The 27,698-nt window shown below is 38.1% G+C and overlaps 1 pseudogene; it reads left to right on the plus strand.

The window, feature by feature from the left end:
- Positions 1–24,455: 24,455 nt before the first annotated feature.
- Positions 24,456–25,260, plus strand: LOC110621490 (annotated as a pseudogene).
- Positions 25,261–27,698: the final 2,438 nt, after the last annotated feature.

Raw genomic sequence — 27,698 nt, forward strand, 5'->3', positions numbered from 1 at the left:
GAGATTCTTGAGACTTTCAAAAAAGTGGAAATCAACATACCACTGCTAGATGCTGTTAAGCAGATTCCCAGGTACGCAAAATTTCTGAAAGAACTGTGTACCAATAGAAGAAAGCTAGCCGCAAGAGAGAAAGTAAGTGTAGGTGAGGTTGTTACCGCTGTGATTAAAAGAGAACTCCCTACTAAATGCAAGGACAAAGGTATGTTTGCTATTTCTTGTAAGATTGGGAATGTTGGAATTAAGAAAGTCATGTGTGATCTTGGTGCATCTATAAATATCATGCCTCTTTCCATCTATAAATCTCTGAATGCATGTGCACTAAAGGACACAAGAGTTGTGATTCAATTAGCTGATAGATCTGTGGTATATCCGATAGGTGTTCTAGAAGATGTGTTAGTCCAAGTAGATGAACTTGTCTTTCCTGCAGATTTTTATGTGATTGATACTAAGAAAGATAGTTGCAATACTAGTTCTGATATCCTTCTTGGACGTCCTTTCTTGAGTACTACTAGGACTAAGATTGATGTGCATGATGGTACTTTGACTATGGAATTTGAAGGGGAAGTCATTAAATTCAATGTCTATGATGCTATGAAATATCCACATGATATGTCCCCTGTTTATGGTCTTGATATTGTTGACTGTTTGAGCCAGGAAATTTTTGATGAAAATCAAGATGATATCCTTAACAGTGACTTCTGCAGAGATACTGATCAAGTATAAATTGAGATCCAGAAAGAACCAATACTTAAGGAGACAGTCTGCAGTATCCAACAGATGAACTGCAGTCAAATACAGAGTGAGGAAAACACTTTTGCCCCACTTCAGAAAGGCCTTGCGCAAACTGAAGCCACTGCCATTCGATCGCCGAACTCCACCAACCTTCGGCCGCCGAATTCAACTGCCTTTCAGACGCCGAATCTTGCTCCACAGACTTCGGCACAGACTGAAACCCCCATTCGGCCACCGAACACTGATAATTTTTGGCCGCCGAACCTGAATGATTTGCAAACGCCGAATCCATCGCCACAGCCTGCCCAGCACACTGAAAACTTTCGGCCGCCGAATACAGAACTCTTTCGGCCGCCGAACCTTGCTCCACAGCCCCCAATGCAAGCAAGCAATTCTTTGCCACCTCCATTGCAGTCAAGCCAAAAGCAACACCTTTCAGAATTTGAAGAATGTAAGAACGACCTACTTGAACAAATCTTCCTTGCTCAATCTGATGAACCATGGTACGCAGACATGGTGAACTATTTAGCTACAGGTAATCTACCTTCTGACATGCCAAAGCACACCAAGGATAAGATAAAGAAAGATGCCAAATACTATGTTTGGGATGAGCCATATCTATGGAAACATTGTGCTGATCAAATGATAAGGAGATGTATTCCTGACCAAGAAATAGCTTTTGTGCTTACTTTTTGTCATTCATATAGTTGTGGTGGACACTTTGGTCCAAGAAAGACTGCCCATAAGATACTTGAAAGTGGCCTATTTTGGCCCACCATTTTTCGAGATGCTTTTCTGTTTTGCAGATCATGCGCTAGGTGTCAACAGACTGGAAATCTGAGTAAAAGAAATCAAATGCCACAGAACCCCATCATGGTCTGTGAGGTATTTGATGTTTGGAGCATAGACTTCATGAGCCCATTCCCACCATCTTTTGGATACACTTACATCATCCTTGCAGTGGATTATGTGTCCAAGTGGGTGGAAGCTAGAGCAACTAAGACTGATGATGCCAAGGCAGTGGTAGACTTTGTGAAGACCAACATCTTTGCCAGACATGGAGTACCAAAGGCAATCATCAGTGATAGAGGGACCCATTTTTGCAATAGGGTAGTGGAAAGCCTTCTCAGAAAACACAACGTCATACATAGGACATCCACAGCCTACCACCCTCAAATAAATGGGCAAGCTGAAGTGTCCAATAGAGAAATCAAGGCCATCCTTAAAAAGACAGTGTCTCCTAACCGAAAGGACTGGAGTACAAGATTAGAAGATGCTCTATGGGCCTACAGAATAGCCTACAAGACTCCCATAGGTATGTTTCCTTATAGATTGGTCTATGGAAAAGCTTGTCACCTTCCAGTTGAACTTGAGCACAAGGCCTATTGAGCTGTAAAGAATTGCAACATGGACCTCAAAGAAGCTGGACAACATCGCAAGCTACAACTGAAAGAGCTAGAGGAAATAAGACGAGATGCATATGAGAATTCCTGGAACTACAAAACAAAAACCAAAGCCTCCCATGACAGCCATCTTTCAAGAAAACAATTTGAGGTTGGTGATAAGGTCTTACTCTTTGACTCTCATTTGAAATTGTTTCCAGAAAAGCTACGGTCTAGGTGGATTGGACCATTCATTGTAGAACATGCTTACCCCCATGGAGCTGTAGACATCTGAAGCATAGAGACTGGAAAAATCTTCAAAGTGAATGGATATCATCTAAAACCATACTTTGAAGGATTCGCAGTACAAATGGTGGAAGAAATTCCACTACAACATCCTTCAGCTTAAAAGAATCGCAACATGCACACCACACCCAGGGGAGTACTCAGTTTCCTTTGTTCTTTTATATTTCTTATACATTGAGGACAATGCATGATTTAAGTGTGGGGGTGCATATATCTCTTCTTCTCCCTTTTCTCTTCTTCTTCTCTTCTGATGGCGCAAACTTCTTCCTTTCCTTTCAGTTTTGCGCTAAACTTGTTTGATTAGCCATAGTGTTGAAAATTTTTTTTCATTTTAGTTTGTTTTTGCTTTCAATAAAACACACACAACCACAACCTTCTTCTTCTTTTTGTTTTGCCTTACTCAAACTAATGAACTATGTTGGATGAGTCTTTCTTTCCATGACCCCATTGATGTGATGACTCTTTAAACTTATGTTGAATCAATTGCAGTGAGTTGTATTCATGCTTGAGAATTGCCTTTTGAATTGAATCTTTGAGTTTGCCATGGTAAAAGATATATTGATGACACTCATTAGAGAGAATACATTAAAATTGTGTGAATGAACTTAATATGACTTGATTTAGCAATTGGTGTTGATTTGCCCAAATCATTGAGAGAAAGAAATTCACAAAGGCTTAGACTTCAAAAGCACAAATCAAAAACTGTTCCAATGGTCAAAAGACTATGAACAGAGCTAGTAGCCACTTGGATGGGTGACCAACTGAGTAACTGGGGGTGGGTATCACTAATATGTACCTTCACGTCAAAAGGTTGGTGACTTGTTCAAGCAAAATTAAAAGTGCAAAAAGCTGAATAAAGTACTTCAAGGTAAGGGCAAGTCACTCTGAGAGCTAGAAAAAGTCCTATCTAATAACATGTGCATGTATGATCTCTCTCTTAAGTAAAACAAATCCTAACCATGGTAAGCAAAGGGAAACAAGGAAAGAAGGTGAGTAATCTTCATGCATATATTCTTCACTGCAATGATTCAAAATAGGTGTCTTGAGTAAGAGCTTAAGTAGAAATAAGGATCTAGAGCAAAGAAAGCTTGTTTGACTATGTTTATTTGCTTGAGAACAAGCAAAAGGCTAAGTGTGGGGGTATTTGATAGAGCATATTTTAGTCCACTTTATCATGATCTTATTGATGTTTATTTACACCTCTTCTACCTAATTTTGTGGTTTTAATCATGTTTTGCAGATATTAAGTGTAAAGAGGCAATCAAGGGAAAATGCTCTTAAAACTGCCAAAAAGTGCCAAATCTGGAAAAGCCACCTTCGGCAGTACCTTCGGCGGCCGAAAGCCTTGTCCAGATCCGAAACTCAACCATCTTCGGCAGCACCTTCGGCAGCACCTTCGGCGGCCGAAAGTCAGCCATCTTCGGCGGCACCTTCGGCGGCCGAAAGTCTTCTCCAGAGCCGAAAGTCCAACTTCCGGAAGTAAGCTTAGGCGGCCGAAAATCTTCCTAAATTGCCTCTTCCTTGTTTAGGAAGCCAAATCTTGAAGATCACATGTTTTCCACTTCATGCCATGCACATTCAAAATTCAAAAGGAAACTCCACCTTCCTCTTTAGTGCATGGGTGGCAAGGATAATATGAAGAAGTCTTCTTGAACACACTAGGGCATAATCTCAAAGACATTGGACAGCAATTAAAAGACCAAAAAGCCCCTCCCTTGCAACTTCACACATAGAGAAGACACATATTGGACCAAGGGCACTTTGGGCAACCTCCAAAAGATGCATGGACATCCAAGAAACCCTAGGCAGCCTCTCAAGACATATTTAAACACCTTATGAAGTCAAGAAGAGGAAGATTTCAATCTCCCAACTTCTCCAAGGTTCGGCCGCCGATCAACCTCCACCTTTGCGACCGCCGGTTCTTCATCTCTTTGTTCTTCTCTTCTATTTTTCTGTTTTGGTTCAGCCATGAATGGCTGAAACCCTAAATTCTAGTTGAAGTTTGGTTGAAACTAAGGTTGTTTTATGGGTTGTGAGATCTGAACATAAATTATTTGTCTTTGATTAGTTCAATATTCATGCAATTGTGTGCTTAAATCTAAGATTGATTTGTTGTTTTGATCAAATTGGCCACTTGATTCTTGATTGCAAAGTTAATTGATTGTTGGTTAGGATATTTGTTAGTCCGTAATTGCTGAAAATATTCTGACCTAAGAACACTTGGTGTGAAAACTAAGGAATTATATGATCTAGCAACATCTCATGCGTTTGAGTAGTTAGGATTGGATCTCTCTAATTCTTTATGAAATTGACAATTGTTTTGATGCCTAAGACCCAAGGACGTTCCTTGGCAATTTGTTAATTAGTAATTGATTAGAGGACGTTCCCTAATTGATTTAATCATAAGGAGAGACATGGTGGTGAGAAGCGTTTTCCATCCCCATAACTAATCTATTGAATGAATCAAGAGAACTTGTGTTTCAATGATCAATCCAAACAACCAAGGTGGATTCATATCTTCAACTAGACTTTTCTCATATTGATTTCCTCTTTTATTTTAATTACTTGCTGTTTTAATTGCTTTTAATAGTTGTTAGTCAAATCAATCTCAAAACCCCCCTTTTTTACTTTATTGCACTTTACTTTTATTCTGCCTTCAATTACTTGCTTTCCGTTGTGCCTTCAGTTGATTCTCTTGATCTTGTTGGGAAAATAGATAAGTATTCAATTCTCTGTGGATTCGATCCTTTCACCACTATCTGCAGTTATAAATTGTTGATAATCAGAAAGGTTATTTTTTACCGGCTTCAACAACCGCGAGTCAGTGATCCCACGATTACAAGCATAATGGGATACATTGGACTGTGCTTGATAACGGTAACTTTGTGTCAAGACTCGTCCTATCTAGGGGAGGGCGAGTCTTGATGAAGAACCGGATGTTAGGATGTTCGGGTCTTCCTTTCTTTAGGCGGGATCGTGTTACTCATTTATCATATCTTTGTCACGTGAACCTGTTCAGTGGTGATAATTCATGACTTATCATGAACGATTATTATGTAGCATCAGTTCTGTTTTAAACCGAACTAATCAAATGCTCAACTTTATCCATTGATACTATGCAAGCCTTACCAACACATAAATATTAATTAAAATTACTTAATTCAATAAAAAAAATGTGATCCCCTTACTCAGTTTCTATCTAGATCTCTTGATTTCCTTCTATTTTTATAGATTACATATTCTCAAAACTTCATCCCACCAATAAAAATCAGTATAAAAAATAACTCATCCATCAATAATTTAATAATTTTACTCAACAATCAATGCCCAGCAAATTTCATTTTGGGAATTTCATTTTGCATGGATCAAATAAAAATTAACAAGTTATGAAGAAATCATCTTCTTCTAGGTTTCTAGATTTCTAGATATGAGAACTTGAAAAATAGTGAGAATAAGGATGAGAAGGTGATGAGCTGGTTGAAAGATGTTGCTGAAAATTTTCATAAAAGATAATTAAGTTCTTGATAGAAAGGAAAAAGTGGAGAAAGAGATTAACAGGCCATAAAAGAAGTTCATTAACATAAAGGTTATTGTTTCGATAAAGTGGTAGGAGGAAAAAAATAGTTTGATTTTGGTGATTTTTTTATTAATTACATTATCGATGATAATGGTAAAGAGGAAGGAAGAAAAGGGAAAAACATTATGACAATGGAAGAAAATCGATAGGGAGAGATTAAAAATATTTTTAATTGATTAAAGTGATTTTTATTTATTATTTAAGTGCTACAAGGTTTACTTAGGTTCTAAATAAGTCTCTAGTTTAATAATAGAATGGCCACTTGTTGTATCATATTATCAAAAGCATATTCCTTTCAAATGTAATTTTAAATTAAGATAAACTTTATATAAATATTTAATTTTAAATTAAATTATCAAAATTAAGAGGTTTGACTAAAGTCATTAAAATATATTAATTTTTAATTTTTAAGGCAATTGCACTTTATTTATATATAAAATGGGACACACATTTAATAATTAAAAAAATCATATAGAGTGTTACACTATCAGAATACTATCTCCTTAATTTTGACTTTGAATTAGGATAAAATTTATGTAAATTTTTTTAATTTTAGATTAAATTACTAAAATTAAAATATTTAAATAAAATCATTAAATTATGTAAACATCGAATTTTTAAAATCAGTTCTCCTTAATAATTAGAAACAAATTACCTATTTGTTTGTAAAAGATAGGGGTGTATATGAATCAAACCGTTCGTGAGCTATTTGAGGTTCGATTCGATAAAAGCTCGACCGAGCTCAACTCGATTTCTAAACGAGACAAGCTCGAACTTAATTTTTAGACTCGTTTGGTAAACGAGCCAAACTTGAACTCCATAGTATTCGGCTCGTTAAGACTCGTGAGCTCGGCTCGTTTCTGAGTTCATGAGCAGGCTCGCGAATAGGCTCGTGAACGGTCTCGTTAAGCAAACTGAAATTACTATCATAAGAGAAATAAACTCAAACCCTGCATATACTTTAATGATTCAAATCTAAATTTTTTAAAATTCAGCTCTATATAGTTTAGTTACACTCTTAAACTTGCATATATTTGGATCATTGAGATTTAAAAACTCATCTTTATAAGTTTACATGCTAATTTGTAGATATACTTATTTAACTAAAATTATTTTAGTTTTAAACTTATTAGTTTTAAACTAAAACTCATTATACATGTAAATAAATTAAATTACTCGTGAACTATTCGAGACTCAGCTCGATAAAAGCTCGACTCAGCTCGATAAAAACTCGACTCGTCTAAACTCGTTTGCTAAACGAGCCAAACTTGAACTTCTTAATACTCGGCTCGAGTTCGATATGAGTAAATCTCGAATTCGGCTCGAACTCAAAGAAATTTTAACGAACCAAGTTTGAGTTCTTCAAAATTCGGCTCGGCTCGGTTCGTTTACATCCTTAGTAAAAGATATTACTTTGCATGCCTAATATTTAATATATATGGTAAATTGGTTAACTTATTATAACACAAATGTAAATTTAGGCAAAATTTATCTTGTATCTGAACATTCTGCCATTAAAGACCAAGGAAAAAATTCATAAATTGTACATAACAATATAAATTCCATGAACAGTGTCCTTATAATATAATAATTAATCATACATACAAATAACTCACTCATTGTTTGTTTACAACCAAATTTATTTCTCATGAAAAAAAATCGTTAATTATAAAAAAGTTAACTATTTGTTTGTATTCTTAAACAAATAGTTAACGATGCTCTTATCACATTAAAATTAATCATCTACATACATGCATAACAACAAATTTCTTATTGACTACAAATTTATTTTGTAAAAAATGCTCACAATTTTACATAACGGTTTAATATATGTCATTGATGCACCTGCATAGGTGGACAGCTTAGGAGCATCTATAATACTATGATGATTCTTCGAGTTTCGCTCTGCTCATTGAATGACTTTAGAGTCATTCTAGTGCTGCTTCCATTATTTTTATTTTTATTTTTTTGAAATGGGATTGGGGATTGGGGAAGTAAAATCTGAAACCTTTCAGATTTATTCAAATATACTTACCACCATATTGAGTCTGGAGTACCTGCTTCCATCATTTCTAAGCTTCCTCAATCATGTAGGCCTTTTTTCGTATTCTTCAAATATGCTTTGATGTCTTTATAACATATTGTAACCTTTACTTTTCATACATTATTTACCCTAGTGTCTATATTGAAATCCCAAACATATAAATACATACACGCGTGTGTTATATATATATATAGCATATTTTGATTCAACCACATTATTAGCAACTGAAATGAAAAAAATATTTAATATAATTATTTATGATGACTTGAGTACATAATGATATAGTTTAAATATATGAAAAAGTATAATATTATTATACACTATAATATATTTTAGATATTCATCAATAAACTAATGAAAATATAATAATTGAATTCACTGATTGCCTTCATAAAGTTCCAAATGCTATTTCCCTGAAGAATTAGTCTCTATTAAGAAGGAAGGACGAGAACTATATGAGCTAGCAAGTGCAATCTATAAATTTTGTTTCTAGTGCTTCATTAACTTTTGCAACATTAAATGTTTGTTAAAGCTCATTCAAGAATGAAATACACAAACGATAAGTTATTAGAAGGAAAGAAAATTCATAATGAAGAGTATTTACACTTAAATTGGAGAATTCAATAAACTTAACATATATACCAATTTTAAGGCAATTTAGTAGGTTATATATGTGGACAGTCTCTTGTTCGTCTTTAGATAACAACCTCGTTTTTACCTTGCCATATAATGACCATGATATTTAAAGATTGATTAGTTCTCTTCAATTTCAACATCATCCAACATCATTACGGGACATTTGTCATCTCGTGTTATTGTATGATGTTCAAAATAATATGCATAACAATTCAATTCTTTTTCAACTTACTTTTAGTTAAAGGGGTGCAAAAATATGAAAATTGAAAACATAATAAGCAAGTGGCTTATAAAATGTTTATGATGCATTTGAAAATTTTGAATAGAAAGTAATATTCACTATCATTTAAAAGAATACATTCATCATATCGTAATGAATCTACAATTTTTACTTTATAAGAAAAATGAATGGAAAATATTTCATGAAGCGAAAGGAATTAAGGGGAAATATGCACTTTAATTTTGAAATAATAATTGAAAATTTTTTTCTGGATACTCTAAACCTTTGTTAATCTATATAAGATTTATAGAAAATAAGTTTAGTGCTTACCAAATTGTGTTTGGAAAGAGATAACGGTAACCTTTCCATACATACATGATAATCATGGCTTTTTTATGTTTGAAAAGTTTGTATTCATGCGTATTAATGCTTCTTTCTATATTGGGCACTTTAGGCTTTTCACCCATTCAAACAACCCATCTTTAGGTAATCATTTGTAGATTTTTTAGAAAAAATATACAATCAAAGAATAATTTCAAGTGATTCGTTTATTATAGAAAAAACAAACATTCATTCTTTCGTCTTAGAATTCTTTTATCGTAGATAAAACAAAAACACATATGAAGACAAATTTCATCTTAGAAACTTTGAAGCTAGTGAAAATCTCAAGTCATAAATAATACAACAAAAGCACCTATTGAATCCTAATAGATGATTATAAGAGGAAAAGGTTGGACAATACTACTAAACTAAGCTTCACAATAGCATGAGAACATTAGTCAGAACAATTGGTACTAATTGATTGAAGGGCAATAATTATCCATCCAACAATAATAGTTCTAAAATATAAATAAAAGGTAGTCCGATTACCTAGGAAAGCATTTGGCATAATGAAAATTGAAAGCTACTCCAGCTCTGTAACGACCCAGAAACCGGACCGCTATCGGTGCTAGGATCCAGATCGGTTTAAGGCCGCCGGGACCCGTAGCAAGCCAAACATTCATCCTGTAAACCTGTTTAATCCCATATATGATTAACACATACATAAAATTTTTGAACTTTTCTTTTCATTCATTAACCAAACTCAACCTGTGCATGCACTATTCACATACATAATCATCAACCCCACACTGGAGTCCTTTCGCTACCGGCGCTAGGATCCAGATCGGCTTAAGGCCGCCGGGAGCGGTCCGGTTTCCGGGTCATTGCAAGCTCAACCTTCAATGAATGAGAAATACAGCTGTAGGGAAGAACTAACGAAAGACAAGATAAGCGTGTTGAAGAATGTAACACCCCTCACCCTATCAAAGTGTAGACAGAGCAAGGAATGTCACAAACTATGTCTTTTTAGATAGATTCAGACTAAACAATTTCTTTTATCTGTAAATACCAAGTTTGTAGGTAATGCATGTAAATTTCATCAAGTGATTAAAATAAGTGTGAGATTTGTAAACCAAAATTTTCGGCAGAGTTTCCTCTGTTTCATTAGCACTTTAACCTGTAATACATATGAAAATCACACTTATAATTACACTAACAACTGTCATTTGATATCTTACTATTGTTTGATTACATAACCTTTACAACTCTCTCTATTAAATATGTACATGCCAAAATATAACTGCACTATGACTCAGAGACTCAAAACAACCAGCTATGATAATGGCTCTGATATCTGATGTAGACCTCTGATGATCTCTGCTGTGCCTACTTTATCTACAACCTGCGTGAGGTAAAAACCAACACTCTGAGCTAATGCTAAGTGGGTGATTGCAAACAAATAACAAAATAGAGCAAACATGTTCATGTATATAGATAATTAAGTAAACAATCACAAACTTGTCAAATGTAGATAACATGATACAAAGCATACTCGTCAAATTTCTTGATATAAAATATGAATGCCATTTGTATCATTGTGCACAATAAGGATTTCCTTTATATTCAATAGAAACACCTTCTTTTGCCTTTTTTTTTTTTGCACATTTACTATTCATAGCAAATCACCATAGCTTAGTGTATGTAATAGTTGTGACATGTTAACATTCACCAATAATGTCAAAAAAACAAGCATCAATCTTAATTAGGTCCTTAGCCCTTATAAACACATAGTAGGGTCGACTAGGTAGATAAGGAATTATAACAGTAGGCACTGAGTGCTGAACGGTAGGCTCAAATGCCAAAACCGTAATAGCAGGGCTTTGTGGCCATGCTTATGAGGTACCTGATATATAACCTCAAACATAAATCATGTACCGGTAGCAGTACTGCAAACTCTGTATGTATATGGCATGTCATACCCTTAAACTAACCTCGACTCCTATTAAGTTTACCAGGGCCAAGTATCTTTAATTCAATATTCAATTATTCAACATAAATGCATATCATTTGAAACAATTTGAATCCATTGACAAAGTACATATATCATATGTTAAGGTGAACAAGATGAAAAACTCATGACAAATAGTGCAAAACTTTATTGACTTAGCAATCCAATATAGAAAACTACATTCTGCCATATTTTGCATAAACTTTTCAAGCAGTTTAGAGTTACAATTTGACTTTATTTTCTTTATAAGAAATGTACATTTATGTTTTATCTTTCCAACAAGTTATAGTTCATGTACATCTGACCAACCTACCTTAAGTTATGAATGTTTCTTTACAACCTGTTCAATAAGGTCGTAATCAGTCCAGTATTGGTTCTTGTCTATAGTATCACAAAACATATCAGATTCATGCATTTTTATATAGATTCAAGCTTAATTGTCTTCTATAAAGTTTTAGGTATAATTTTTAGAATTCATTTGGCACTAGTCGTAACAAATTTCACTAAGTACATAATTAGTTATAGTATAAATATTACACACTGTTCCGGATGCACTATCTCTGTGTCCAGTTTAGGTTTACTTGCAATTTACATCATCTTACCTATAGATTCAGAATTTGGACAATTCATGAAAGTTTTAGATCTTTGTCTCAGATTTCATTTGGTATATATTAGGCCTACTTTACCTAAATACACAATAAGTTATGAAGTTGTTAACACAAGCTACCCTGTTACAACCTATTCTGCCAGGTTTGCACTTTTAGCTCTCATGTTAAATTTCTTTACTCTAAGCCTTTCAAACATCATTTTGGCATTCATATAACATATGTATACAATCAAAACAACATTTCCAGCAAGTAAAATCAACCCCTAATTTCATTTATTCATGGCAGAATCAAAGGAAAACAGAAAATCATTCAAACACCAAACCTTTCTTGAATTCCTCTTTCTTTTCCTCTTCTATTCTCTAGCTATCTCCTTTCCCTTTGATGTTCCTTCACCTAGGTCAATTCATATCTTAGGAAAGTATTGAATAAACTATAAATTAAAGCTGTTGTAATACTCGGCAGATTCAGACATCGGAATTTCTACCGTCCGGTGGAATTCTAGGATGTCGGAGGTTTCTAGACGGGTAAGAGAAGGTTTTCTACATTATTTGTACGTATTTTAAAGGTTTAGAATGAAAAAGGAGTGAGTTTTGAAGAGAAAAGGCTTTGGGGACAAAGGCCAGGTTCGGCTGCCGAAGGTAAGTTCGGCCGCCGAAAGTGCCCAATGTTCGGCCCCCGAAGGTGATGTTCGGCCCCCGAAAGTTGCATGGTTTTGCATGCAGTTTCGGCAGCCGAAGCTGAGGTGGTCGGTTAGTTGTGCACACTCCTCAGTCCGTGGTTTGGCCAGGTGTTCACCTCCAGATCATGACCAGAGGTTTGGCCACGTCTCCCTTGACTCATCTGCAAGCTTTTATCAGCTTAGGCAGAGGGTTGGTCGTGTTTTCAGTGAGTTTGAATGTTTTTGAGAGAAAAGTGAGGTTTTGAGGTGTGGAAGCTTTGGAGGAGGATTTGCTGAGTGTGGTTGTTCCTCTTCTGATTTCAGGAGGTAAGGGAAGTTTTTATATTTGTTTTAATGAGTTTTAACAGCTTTTTAAAGAGGGTATGGGAGTTTATGTCGAGTTGCATGCTTAGGTTAGTTTTGATGAGTTAATGGTGTAAGTATGTGTATGTGTTATGTTTGTTGTTTTGTTGGGATTTTAAGTTAGTTATGGACCCCTTGAAGCATGTACATGAGTATATGCATCGTTTGAGAGGTTGAATGCATGCTTTGGGGAGTATGGAAAGAGTTGGGAGGCTGGTTGAAGCTTGAAGCTGAGTTCTGGATGAACTCAGGTTCGGCCGCCGAAAGTCCAAGTTAGGCCGCCGAACATGCCTGACTTTCGTCTCTGGAGGAGACATTCGGCCGCCGAAGGTGCTGCCGAAGGTGCCCTGTCCAGCCTTCCTTTGCTTGTTTTGCCTGCATGTTTTGAGGTGTTCTAGAGGGGTTTTGGGGAATTGTTTTATCAGTGGCATAGAGTATGTGTGGTGCCTCATTTACATCCTCCATTGTAGGATTGGACCCGAGGAACTGCAGAGGTTAGCAGTCGTAGCGGTCTCAGAGTTAGAGGTAGCCCAGAGGTAGCCAAGTAGAGGCTACAGGTGAGTGGAACTAACTGTACTATTTTACATTCAGAAATGACACGAATCTAGCATGATCCATGCATCATAAAATGCCATGTTATGTATTAGGTTGTATTGCATTAGATTCCACGAATATGCTGCATTGCATAAGCTGATATTTGTGTGGATGAATGTTGGATGATCCTTAGCCCTTGATAGAGCACAGATACAGAGTTGTGGCATGAGATAGCCATACCAGGTCGCCCCTGGTTAGTCCAGGTCGCTCCTGGTACTATGAGTGAGACAGCTGGGCTGTCAGATCAGAGCTCAGAGCAGTCCAGGTGAGGCCTAATCGCCCCTGGCACAGTTGGACATGTTATGATATGAGTTACTGCAGAGTAGTCCAGGTGAGGCCTAATCGCCCCTGGCACAGTTGGACATACTATTATGTATGTAGCGGGCTATGGTGACAAGTTCATCCTTGAGATGATATGTTTGTGATGTGATGCATTTCATGAGAGCATGTAATGAATGAACTGTTTTTATTGTTCCTCCTCACTGGGCTCTAGAGCTCATCCCACTCCCTTGACCCCAGTTTTGCAGGTTCTGAGATAGCTAGGAGAAGTCAAAGTCAGCAAGAGTACAGAGGACAGTTATGCCTGAATGTATGTTGTAATAGGATAGTGGACATGATGTAATTGAAAGATTAGTTGTAATGTAATAGATAGATATGTACTGTCATATACTGGATAGACTTATGCTTTCCCTAGTGTCACTGCTATAGTGTGATGTATGATTCATCCCTTGTACACAATCCTGTTTTACGTTTCTTGATGAGAAATGTGTGAGTTAGGCTTAATGTATGGCTTCGATGAGATACCAGTGGGATGTGTTACAGATTGTGTTAATCCCTGGACCACAGCAGATAGTAGTCCCTGGTACAGGCCCTGAGGGCCATTTCAGATTGACATATCTGAGTAGCAGTGGTTAAGCCTACAGAATTTTACAGGATTGTGAGTATTGTTTTGTATTATGAATGGGATTTATCAGGTACACAGAGAGTATAGTTGGCTGACTACGGGTCCCGGCGGCCTTAAGCCGATCTGGATCCTAGTGCCAGTGATGGTTCGGACCGTTACTGAGGGGTACCGATTTCCGGGTCGTTACAGATTGGTATCAGAGCTTAGGGCCTCAAGAGTACGGTGTGTGAAGCATCTTTGTTCAAGGATGAGAGGTATCCCACATCGGAAAGAGGTCGTGTCTTGTATAGGAGGGAAAGCACAATAAGTTACGATCATGTCCACTAGGATAGGATGTGGAGTCCTGTCTTGCATGATGATGTGAAATGCCATGATGAGCGACATGTGCTATGAATATGTTTGATATGTGCTGAGGCTTCATGTGTTCTCACATGGATCATTTGATGATATTTTTGTGTGCTGTTGTGCTTTACAGAGGCAGGATGAGAGGAACTCGTCGATCTGGTAGATTGACTGGAGCTCCGCCGGAGGATGAGGACATGGATGCTCACCTCCCCGTTCTGCAAAGGGCAACATCAGATAGTGTAAGCAGAGAAGGTACATCAAGGGACCCTAGAAGGTCTGTTGAGGAGAGTAGAAGGGGAGTTGTCCAGAGTGGTATGTCAGGGCTTATGAGAGAAAGAGAGGAGGATGACCAGAGTAGAGAGGGCGGTTTTGGTATGAGCGGATTAGGAGGAGATATGGGTGAGTCCCAAGGAGGCACTCAGGCCTCGAGGTTTGTTCCACCTCAGTATCCACCTTACCAGTGGGGGGCAGAGTACCCGATGAAAGATACAGCAGAGTTTCCTAGGTATCACCCATATCCTACCTTTATGCCCTATCCTCCCTTTTATCCGCCATATCCACCATCATATTCACAGTATACCATGTTTCCACCCTTCTTTTGTTACCCAAGGTCAGTAAACCCTAACCCAGGGCAAGTTGCACCTCCTCCACCACCAGTAGAACCAGTAGCCCCAGTTATCCAAACACCTAAGCTTAGTTCACCTGGAGAACGTATGGTGCAGCTGACAGATTATTTACGGTTAGATCTTCCCAAGTTTGAGACTGGTGATGACCCTGTTGAGTATCTCCGAACGGTCAAGATGATAACTGATGAGTTGGGAGCCAGTGAGAGTAGAGCCATTCAGATGGCAGGGGTCACATTGAAATGTGAAAAGGCAAGGGAATGGTTCAACCAGTATGTGAACCCGAGGGTAGAAAGCTTATCCTGGGAGCAGTTTGCTCATGAGTTTGTAGGAGGGGTTTTCAATAGGTCAAGGGCGAGTTCCCATGATATAGTAGATATGGCACAGAAGAGAGAAGCTAGTGCCAAACTTGCAGGGACAAGTGATGTGAATCTCTCCCCTCTGCATGAGGCTGGTATAGAAAGGAAGAAGGGAGGTAGAGGCCTCAGACGATCAAAGAAGAATAAGTTCTGGAAGCAGATAAAGTCTGGTCTGGGAATAGGTGAGGGTTCGAGTTCTGGTTTGAATACCTCAAAATGTCCGAGGTGCGGTAGGCCGCACAAGGGAGTCTGTTTAGTAGGGACAACAGCATGTTTCAGGTGCGGACAAGAGGGACACATAGCACGTGAGTGTTCCACCGCCACTTTGCTAACACTGTCCCAGCAGACAGTCTCAGACAGAGTGGCTCAGCCAGAAGCTCTAGCCATGGCGCAGGGCAGAGGCAGAAGGAGCGGGATCACTCCTTCTTCCACAGGTTCCCCAGGTGAAGGTCCATCAGTGCCAGCACGGATCTTCGCTTTGACGCAGCAGGAGACTGACACATCGGACATGGCGGTGACAGGTACTTTTCACTTCCATATGTTTTGATGTGTTTGTTCATAGCGACTTTGATGTTTCGCTTTCCTTAGGGCCGTGAGAGCCGTCGAGAGTATGGGTTTGATAACTTCTGGGATTAGAATGTCCTCTTTGGGTCAATAGACTCAAGTGTGATCTGTCAGTGGCAGAGTTAGTCTGCCAATAGAGTTGAGTGCGAGTTTTGAGTAGGTGCCTTCCAGCTGACCTTGTGGTTCTAGAGTGACTGGTTGATGTCATTCTAGGGGTGGATGGGCTAGCTACTCATTGTACTGCCTTAGATAGCAGAGGCAGAGTAGTCAGGCTTTGAGACCAGGATGGATGGATCACAGGTAATGTGTGTGGGGACAAAGTAGAGATGCCTAGAAGTTTGCTATCAGCCCTAGAGGCTCTTACGCTGTTTAGGAGAGGTTATCAAAGGTTTCTTGCTTGTGTTAGAGAACAGCGTAGTTAGTCAGATTAGAAGGGGAACAGTTGTAGTGCCCACAGCCAGAGAAAAGTTGTCGATAGGACCCAGACAAGTCATCAGGTGTACCACCCGCTAAACGAAGAGAGTGAGAACGAAGAATGGTAAGGAGAGTGCGAGAGATAGGAAAAGCCAAATGAGTAATAGCGAGATAGTGAACCAGGAAAGATATTCGAGAGTGGTGCTATGAGATGCTTTTTATCCAGGTATAGGGAGAGTGATCTCTCATCTCCGAGTGCAGCCCTCAAAGATAAGAAATAAGTCAGAGAATAGAGTAAGAAGTAGAAGAGTAAGAAAAGAATAAAAGTAAGTGAGATAGATCAGAATAAGAGTAAGAAAAAAGTAAGTGTCATAGATCAGAGTAACAAAACAAAAGAAAGAAAAAGAATACGCAAACTAGAATGAGATAGAGAAAGAAAAGAGTAAGACTAAGGGTAAGTTCAGGAGGAGCTTTCAGTTTACTCTGGGATTTGGTGATAAATTGAGGCAGAGGAAAGGGTTAGCCTTTTCATTAGTACGTTCCCGAGAGAAGGTCCGTTACCTATAGTTCGGATCTTCACTCTGACTCAGTAGGAAACTATCACATCGAACACAGTGACGTCAGGTATGTTCACTTGTGGATGTTCGGATGTGTATGCTTTGTTTTGAACCCGCGTGTTCCTACTTCCTTGTGACTTAGTGAGCTGTGACTCGAGTGGGTTGAATGACTTCTAGGCTTAGAGTATTTTTTCTCTGGGTTAGTGGACCCGAGTATGATCCATCTGAGGCAGAGTCAGTTAGTCAGAGCAGTTTAGCGGTTGGAGTGAGTAGAGACTATCCAGCTGACCTTCTGGTTCTAGAGTTGACTATGTGATGTCAGTCTAGGGCGGATTGGCTACTTACTCATTGTACTACCTGTGTCTGTAGAGACAAGGTAGGAGAGTTCAGAGGCTAAGATGGATTAGAGATAGTCCTTGACTGGGACAGAGTATAGGTGCCTAGAGGTTTGATGTCAGCCCACTAGGCTCAACGGTACACAGGAAAGGTTATCAGAGGGTTCTAGCTCTTGTGAGCAAGTTGCGTAGTCAGGGCAGGGAATCAGCCTCAGTGCCCGTTGCTAGCCAGTTCTAAATGTTTTTCCCAGACGAGCTGTCAGGTTTACCATCTGTCAGGGAGTCAGAGTGTGGAATAGAAGTGGTGTCTGGACGCGGAACCATTTCTTTCCTTCTACCCTACAGAATGGCACCTGCAGAGAGAGCCTAGTCAGCATAGGATAGAGAAGCTTGGTAGAGAAAGGTTATATCCGACCTCGTACCTCATCCTGGAATGTTCCAGTGTCAGTATGAGAAACGAAGGATGAAACCTTGAAATTTTGTAACGACTGTGAGCAGTTGCACAAAAGCACTACCAGGACAGGTGTTTCCATGTAGAATGGATGAGCTATAGGACCAGCTAGTAGAAGCTAGTGGTTTTCCAGAAGAGATCTGAGAGTTGGGAACTATATGTCGAAAGTTAGAAAACTGACATCTTGATCATAGTGAAGCGTCTAAACCCGAGATAAGGGGTACACCTGCTCAGCGACTCTGAGTATACCAGACAGTATCTACTGGGTGAGGCAACTGAGATGTGAGCTGCCCTCAGTCAGAATTCGCTTATCAGTTGAGCCTATAGAAACAGCTAAGCTAGAGAGCTAGCGAGCTCTCTAGAGATAGTCCAGTGTAGGTAAAAGGGAGAGAATAAGAAAGGCGGGCAAGGATCAGAGTGCGCAGCAAAAGCGTATAATAGTTTAGAAAAACAGAGAAGCATGCCCAGTAGCTACTCAGTGTAGTAGTAGCTAGAGAACATGGCATGAAGGCCAAGATCAGGGCATGTCTATTCCTTTGTGTTGTGTCACAAGTAGAGTGAGTGAACGAAGCATATCCTGAGAGTCATTGCTCCTCTGACCGGAGTGAGTACAAGGAAACTAAGGGTAAAGATCTAGCGTAGTGAGAAAGCTAAGAAGAGCCAAAGAGAAAAAGAAAGGTAGCAGTCCCTATAGAGTAAGGACACAGATGAAGCAGATACGAATCCACAGAGTCAGACAATATGGCTAACCCGGGAGTATGTACTCCAGTGGTATCTGTGTCGCTTCTTAGAGGAAGGTGGTAGGCTTTCCTTTTTTACTTGTGTGTATATGTGTTTGTTTTTAACATTCGAGGGCGAATGTTTTGTAAGGGGGGAAGAATGTAATACCCGGCAGATTCAGACATCGGAATTTCTACCGTCCGGTGGAATTCGAGGATGTCGGAGGTTTCTAGACGGGTAAGAGAAGGTTTTCTACATTATTTGTACGTATTTTAAAGGTTTAGAATGAAAAAGGAGTGAGTTTTGAAGAGAAAAGGCTTTGGGGACAAAGGCCAGGTTCGGCTGCCGAAGGTAAGTTCGGCCGCCGAAAGTGCCCAATGTTCAGCCCCCGAAGGTGATGTTCGGCCCCCGAAAGTTGCATGGTTTTGCATGCAGTTTCGGCAGCCGAAGCTGAGGTGGTCGGTTAGTTGTGCACACTCCTCAGTCCGTGGTTTGGCCAGGTGTTCACCTCCAGATCATGACCAGAGGTTTGGCCACGTCTCCCTTGACTCATCTGCAAGCTTTTATCAGCTTAGGCAGAGGGTTGGTCGTGTTTTCAGTGAGTTTGAATGTTTTTGAGAGAAAAGTGAGGTTTTGAGGTGTGGAAGCTTTGGAGGAGGATTTGCTGAGTGTGGTTGTTCCTCTTCTGATTTCAGGAGGTAAGGGAAGTTTTTATATTTGTTTTAATGAGTTTTAACAGCTTTTTAAAGAGGGTATGGGAGTTTATGTCGAGTTGCATGCTTAGGTTAGTTTTGATGAGTTAATGGTGTAAGTATGTGTATGTGTTATGTTTGTTGTTTTGTTGGGATTTTAAGTTAGTTATGGACCCCTTGAAGCATGTACATGAGTATATGCATCGTTTGAGAGGTTGAATGCATGCTTTGGGGAGTATGGAAAGAGTTGGGAGGCTGGTTGAAGCTTGAAGCTGAGTTCTGGATGAACTCAGGTTCGGCCGCCGAAAGTCCAAGTTAGGCCGCCGAACATGCCTGACTTTCGTCTCTGGAGGAGACATTCGGCCGCCGAAGGTGCTGCCGAAGGTGCCCTGTCCAGCCTTCCTTTGCTTGTTTTGCCTGCATGTTTTGAGGTGTTCTAGAGGGGTTTTGGGGAATTGTTTTATCAGTGGCATAGAGTATGTGTGGTGCCTCATTTACATCCTCCATTGTAGGATTGGACCCGAGGAACTGCAGAGGTTAGCAGTCGTAGCGGTCTCAGAGTTAGAGGTAGCCCAGAGGTAGCCAAGTAGAGGCTACAGGTGAGTGGAACTAACTGTACTATTTTACATTCAGAAATGACACGAATCTAGCATGATCCATGCATCATAAAATGCCATGTTATGTATTAGGTTGTATTGCATTAGATTCCACAAATATGCTGCATTGCATAAGCTGATATTTGTGTGGATGAATGTTGGATGATCCTTAGCCCTTGATAGAGCACAGATACAGAGTTGTGGCATGAGATAGCCATACCAGGTCGCCCCTGGTTAGTCCAGGTCGCTCCTGGTACTATGAGTGAGACAGCTGGGCTGTCAGATCAGAGCTCAGAGCAGTCCAGGTGAGGCCTAATCGCCCCTGGCACAGTTGGACATGTTATGATATGAGTTACTGCAGAGTAGTCCAGGTGAGGCCTAATCGCCCCTGGCACAGTTGGACATACTATTATGTATGTAGCGGGCTATGGTGACAAGTTCATCCTTGAGATGATATGTTTGTGATGTGATGCATTTCATGAGAGCATGTAATGAATGAACTGTTTTTATTGTTCCTCCTCACTGGGCTCTAGAGCTCATCCCACTCCCTTGACCCTAGTTTTGCAGGTTCTGAGATAGCTAGGAGAAGTCAAAGTCAGCAAGAGTACAGAGGACAGTTATGCCTGAATGTATGTTGTAATAGGATAGTGGACATGATGTAATTGAAAGATTAGTTGTAATGTAATAGATAGATATGTACTGTCATATACTGGATAGACTTATGCTTTCCCTAGTGTCACTGCTATAGTGTGATGTATGATTCATCCCTTGTACACAATCCTGTTTTACGTTTCTTGATGAGAAATGTGTGAGTTAGGCTTAATGTATGGCTTCGATGAGATACCAGTGGGATGTGTTACAGATTGTGTTAATCCTTGGACCACAGCAGATAGTAGTCCCTGGTACAGGCCCTGAGGGCCATTTCAGATTGACATATCTGAGTAGCAGTGGTTAAGCCTACAGAATTTTACAGGATTGTGAGTATTGTTTTGTATTATGAATGGGATTTATCAGGTACACAGAGAGTATAGTTGGCTGACTACGGGTCCCGGCGGCCTTAAGCCGATCTGGATCCTAGTGCCAGTGATGGTTCGGACCGTTACTGAGGGGTACCGGTTTCCGGGTCGTTACAGCTGTATAATTCAAATTCATGCATGAAGGAATGAGAAGATGTTATTTCCTACACATTTCTAAGCTCACCTTTGATTTTCAAGCTTGGTGCATATGGAACCCTAAACTTCTCTTCTTCAATTCCTTCAATATATGGTTGTTCCTTTAGATCTTGGTCTTAGGGTGAGTTTTAATTAAGGCAAGAAGTTGATTGGGTGAGATTTGGCTTGGTTTTGGTATAAGGAAGACAAAACAAAGCTTTGGTTTTCAATGGGTGAGCTACGACAATGGTGTGGTGGAGAAAGAAGACAGCCCCTTTTTACTTTGCTTGGTCATTCTTTCATGCATAATTAGGTGACACATGGAGGGTATATGTGAAGAGGTGGAAAACATGAAGGACTAATCTGAATTTTGTCTTTAAACTTTCCATATTCATACTTTAACCTACTAAACTCTTTACAATGTTTCAATTTAGTTTTCAAACTTTCAATAACCATAGATTGACCTACTAAACTATACATTTAGCCTTTAGAAGTCCTTTTCACTTAAGCAAGCATGACAGATTTAAACAAGCACCTCAAGCAAGCACGTCGGGAAACCCTAAGCACCTCCCCCGAAAACGACTCGTTCCCGACTCGCTAATCACACTGTCTACTTCATTTCTGAATATGTCCATTTCTTTATTTGAGTTTTCTATGATTCAGTTATTAGCATAGTAGAGTTAAGCTAGCACCTCCCCTAATGCCACTTACTCTAGTAGTGAAATAGCTTAACTCATACCTAATGATGGCACTACTCTAGCTATGGGTTTGAGGATGTTATAACTCTTTTCCTCTTAAGAAATTTCGACCTCGAAATTTTACCTGCTGTGAATAGCTGGGGATATTGTTGCTTTATCACTTCTTCACTTTCCCATGTAGCTTCTTCTGCCTTGTGATCTCTCCACAACACTTTCACTAAGGGAATCTTCTTATTTCTTAACTCTTTCATTTCCCTTGCTAAAATTTTCACTGGTTCCTCTTCATAAGTTAAATCAGGTTGTATATCAATGGTTTCTGCTGAAATGACATGTTAAGGGTCAGATCTGTATCTTCTTAACATGGATACATGGAAGACATTGTGTATTCTGTCTAACTCTGGAGGTAAAGCTAGCCTATAGGCTACTGGACCCACACGTTCAATTATTTCATATGGACCAATAAACCGAGGGCTTAGCTTACCTTTCTTGCTAAATCTTAGCACTTTCTTCAATGGAGAAACTATTAGAAACACTTTGTCCCCAACAGTAAATTCTATATCTTTTCTTCTCAAATCTGCATAGGATTTTTATCTATCTGTCGCAACTTTTAATCTTTCTTTGATAATCTTCACTTTCTCCTCAGTCTATTTTATCAACTCTAGACCTACAAGTTTAGCTTCACTAAGTTCTTTCCAGCATAATGGGGTTCTACATTTTCTGCAATATAATGCTTCATAAGGAGCCATTTTAATACTAGCCTGATAACTATTATTGTAAGTGAATTCTACTAGTGGGAGATATCTTTCCCAGCTTCCTTCAAATTCAATTACACAACTTCTGAGCATATCTTCCAAAACTTGAATCACTCTCTCTGACTGGCCATCTGTCTGAGGATGAAAAGCTGTACTAAAATTCAATCTTGTCCCTAGAGCTTCATGTAATTTTTCCCAGAATTTGGATGTGAAACTTGGATCTCTGTCTGATATGATAGAGATAGGGACACCATGTAGTCTCACAATTTCATTAATGTACAATTTTGCATACTTTTCTAATGTATAATCCATTCTGATAGGTAAGAAATGCGCTGATTTAGTTAACTTGTCAACTATTACCCAGATGGCATCTTTTTTCCTTGGTGTGAGTGGCAATCCTATCACAACATCCATGGTAATTCTATCCCATTTCCATTCTGGTATAGCGATAGGCTGCAATAATCCTGATGGGACTTGATGTTCTGCTTTTACCCGTTGACATGTCAAACATTTTGTTACAAATTCAACTATATCTCTTTCATACCCGGCCACCAATAATGCAACCTCAGATCTTGATATATCTTAGTGCTACCTGGATGCATAACATATGGACTGTTGTGTGCCTCTGTAAGAATACTCTGTTTCAGCTCTCCAATGTTAGGTACACATACTCTGTTACCATAGTACAAGTAACCATCATCACTTATTACCACTACAAAAAAAAACTGTGAAATTACAACCAAAATTAGCAACCAAAATTTTTGGTTGCTATATAGCAACCAATTAGCGACCATTCTGCTACTACATGAATAAAATAATATTTTTATTTAATAAAAAGCTCAACGATCAAAAATTGGTCGTTATTTGTTCACTATTTAGCGACCAAATATTAAATCGTCGCTAAATTTAGCGGGAATAAGTGACGCGAGATATTTGCGACCATATTTGCGACGAAATTGCGACTATTTTTTTAGTGAAAATATAATGTTATAATTTGCGACCATATTTAGCGACTAATTAGTTTAGTCGTTAAACAGCGACCAATCAACGACCATTTTATTTTTAAAATTTTAATTTAATTTTTAATTATATTTTATTTTATTGAAAATTTTAAATTAAGATTAAATATACTGTTAAAATATTTTTTTATAATTTTACGTATATTTTTATTTTTAGTACAATTTATTTTAAAAAATAATTTAAAATATTGTTATTGTAAATTAATACAGTATAATATTTTAATACAATAAAACTATATTATTTATCTTTAAAAAAATTATACCATTAAAGATAAAATTAATAAACATATAGTATAAAACATTTTAAATAATATAAACTATAAAAATAAAATCTTAATGGAAAGATAAAAAATAAATCTAAATAAACATATGGTAGACAAAATAACAGATACAACTTTTTTAGTTTTTTCATTAATAATTCGGGGACATTTTTGGACTCATCACCAATTATTAATTACGGCTAAAATTGAGTTTATCAAATTTAAATAAATTATTAAAAATGTTTGTTATTATTATTATTTATTTATCTTAAATATTTAAATAAATTTTATTTTAAAATTTTTTTAAATATATAATTTTTATCTATTGAATAAATTTAAAGAGATTTAATAATAATAATAATAATAATTACACACACATTTAAATTGATAGTAAAATATATTTAAATAAATTTAAAAAATTTTAAATTTTATTTGATAAGTCTATTTAAAAAAATAATAATAATAATAGTTAGATCGTAACTCACAAAGGACTATTATGCAGTTGCCCTTGACCGCCACCAACAACGGACAGTAGGAGTGAATTTTCCCTCCTCTAGATTTTGACTTTCCGTTCCCCTTCAAAACCAAAACGCTCCCCGAAAATTCTTTTTATCTTCCCATTTTTATCGAGAAAATATGGAGAACTCAACCCAGGAATCTCACCTCCGATCGGATACTTCCATCACCTATGAATCTCCATACCCTCTTTACGCCATGGCCTTCTCCTCCTCCCCTTCCCCCCACCACAATCACCATCGTATCGCCGTCGGCAGCTTCATTGAAGACTACAACAACCGTATCGACATTCTTTCCTTCGACCTGGAGACCCTCTCCGTCAAGACTCACCCTACTATTTCCCTCGACCACCCTTACCCACCCACCAAACTCATGTTCCATCCTGGCGCTCCTTCCTCTCTACGCAAGTCCTCCGATCTCCTTGCCTCCTCCGGCGACTTTCTTCGCCTCTGGGAAGTCCGTGAAAATTCCATTGAACCTGTTTCCGTCCTCAATAACAGCAAGACGAGCGAATTTTGTGCTCCGTTGATGTCTTTTGATTGGAACGAAATCGAGCCAAAGAGAATTAGGACTTGCAGTATCGATACAGCATGTACTATTTGGGATATTGAAAAGGGTGCTATTGAAACCCAGCTAATTGCTCATGATAAGGAGGTTCACGACATTGCCTGGGGCGAAGCAAGGGTTTTTGCTTCGGTTTCTGCAAATGGGTCGGTGAGAATTTTTGACTTGAGGGATAAGGAACACTCCACCATCATCTACGAGAGTCCCCAGCCTGATACGCCTTTGCTCAGATTAGCTTGAAATAAGCAGGATTTGAGGTATATGGCTACTATTTTGAAAGATAAAAAATAAACCTAAATAAACAAACCTAAATAGAACCCTTAAATCCCAACCCTAAATCTCTCACAACTCTCAAGTCTACTGCCGCCCTCCCCTCCCCTATTTGGCCTCTGCGCCACTCCTCTGTTACAGCCGTGCGCCTACGTTGTCAACGTTGTTGCTGCTTCCGGTTCCTGCGTACGTTGTTGCTGCGTCCGTTCGTCTGGTTGCTTCTTTGCTCGTCTCTGCCGCTTTCTCTGCTCCAGTCTTGCCGTCTGGTGCTGCTCCTCGCTGCGTCCTCTGTCACTGCAGGTTTGGATGGTTATTTTGAAATTGTGATTTCAGATGTGTGCTTTCTGAGGTTTGTGAAATCTATTTATTTCTTAAATTTGTGAAAATATTAAGATTTATGTGAAGTTTTCGTTTGTGAGATTATTGAAAATTCTTTGTAATAAAGATCATTGTAAATGGACTGAGAGTTGTTTTAGTGAGATTATTGAAAAATTTTGAAATAAACATTACCACTCAGAGTTGTTTTCGTGATGTTGAGATGTGTTTTAGAATATTGTTAATGTGGATTTTGTGTGAATTTTTTATTTTTTGTTTTTGTTGTGATTATGACTTAATTAAGTAAACCCACTTGATAGTTTAATAATCTTCATATATGGGTTCTTATTAGCTTGAAGAAATGATGTGGGCAAGTGTAAGGCGAAAAGTTCTCTCTGGCAGCTCTACTACTTATTTGGTTAGTAGTGAAGGAACTTTCTTTTGTTTGAATGAATTTACTGTTTTCATTTGTATAGGCTTCAAAGCATGTCATTCTATTTAAAATTTGATTTTTGGGGTCATTGAACTTTAGTTTAATTGACTAAAGCTGAATTTTCGTTTTCTTTACATTAGGTTTTAGAGCAATCATTGCCAGGTACTTGTTTTATGGCACCATTATCGCGATCTTACTCCAATCCCTTGAAGGTGGTTATCATGCTTGATGTCTTTGGCTCTCTATGTATTTTATGTTTGGTTTATTTACTTCATTTTTGTATTATGGCTTGTATTATGTGTAATGTTAATGCTTGCTAGTTTTATTTTACCTGTTTAGATACTGCCATTTGAAAGACAATCAAACAACCTACGAAATGTCAGTTTCCATGGTTCCCTTGGTAAGTCCATTGTGAATGGCATTATGGGATTTGCCTATTTGATTTAGGCTTGTGCAGACACACTTATCTTTGTGGGTTTCTTTGAATTTCATGGGTTTACAGAACTTCCAGTTGGTTCAAGGCCTGTAAGGTCAGCTATGTCTTGCTATTTATTTTTCTCTGTTTCTTTTCCATTTCATATGCACAGAATTGCTTATTTTTTCTCTTAGCCCTTTCATCTTCATTAAGAAATTCCTATTCAAAATATTTCTTTCTTTATTAGGAAATCCCCCTGTTCTTCAACAAACTTAAAGGACATAATAAAAATAAAACAGCTAACTACCTAGTATTTTTACTCTACATAGTTTCAAAGGGCTCTTGCAGTTTTAGCTACATTATGGCAATGAAATTGGGATTGGCTCATGCTTTTTCAGCAAGCTCATATTTCCCCCCACAATCAGATTGATTCACCTTCATGGACATAATAAAACTAAAGCACTGACTACCTAGCATTTTTACTCAGTACATAGTTTTTACACCTGACATTGTAATCATTTCTTGTACTGAGAAATTTTCTTTCCTGATTTCAAATGGGCAAAAAATGCTGTTAGTTTAAAAGGGTTTTGGTAAAGAAGAAATTCTTATATGCTCTGTATTCTCAGAACTTGTGGCGATAGATTGATTGGAGTAAGGCATTAAAAGTACTAATTTTTGAACTTGACTTTTGAAATAGAAATTTTAAAATTTTAAAACATATGCAGCTGTGTAAGCATGAATAGTTTATTATTTGCATCTTGAAAAGTGGATTATCCTGCATAGCTACAGCTGTTTTGAGATTTTATGGGTTTAGATTGTATAATATTTTATTTCTCTCTTGTTTAGTGGACTTGATGAAAGAGGGAGCTACTGTAACCCTTCGCAATGCAAAAATTGACATGTTCAAAGGATCGATGAGACTTGCTGTGGACAAGTGGGGATGTGTTGAAGTATCTAAACCTGCCAGCTTCAGTGTGAATGAGGATAATAATCTATCACTGATTGAATATGAACTTGTTAACGTTGTTGAAGAGTGACTTACCTGTGCAGTATTGCCAGCTTCACTAGATGGTGATCTGAGAATAAAAACAACTCCAGCTAAGCAAATTACTGTTACTGGGCATGTCTTGTCTAAAATGCATGTGAAGTTCACTTCTAGGAAGAGGAAATCTGCAAGCTATTCCTCCACTAGTTGCTTTTACCTTGACGGCCAATCCAGCACAACCCTTTGATTGGACTTCCAAACAGATGGTGATAGCTGTAAGAATCGATGAGTCAAAGCAGCTGCCTTTAGAA

This window comes from Manihot esculenta, chromosome 8 (assembly GCF_001659605.2).
Source record: "Manihot esculenta cultivar AM560-2 chromosome 8, M.esculenta_v8, whole genome shotgun sequence".
NCBI lineage: Eukaryota > Viridiplantae > Streptophyta > Magnoliopsida > Malpighiales > Euphorbiaceae > Manihot > Manihot esculenta.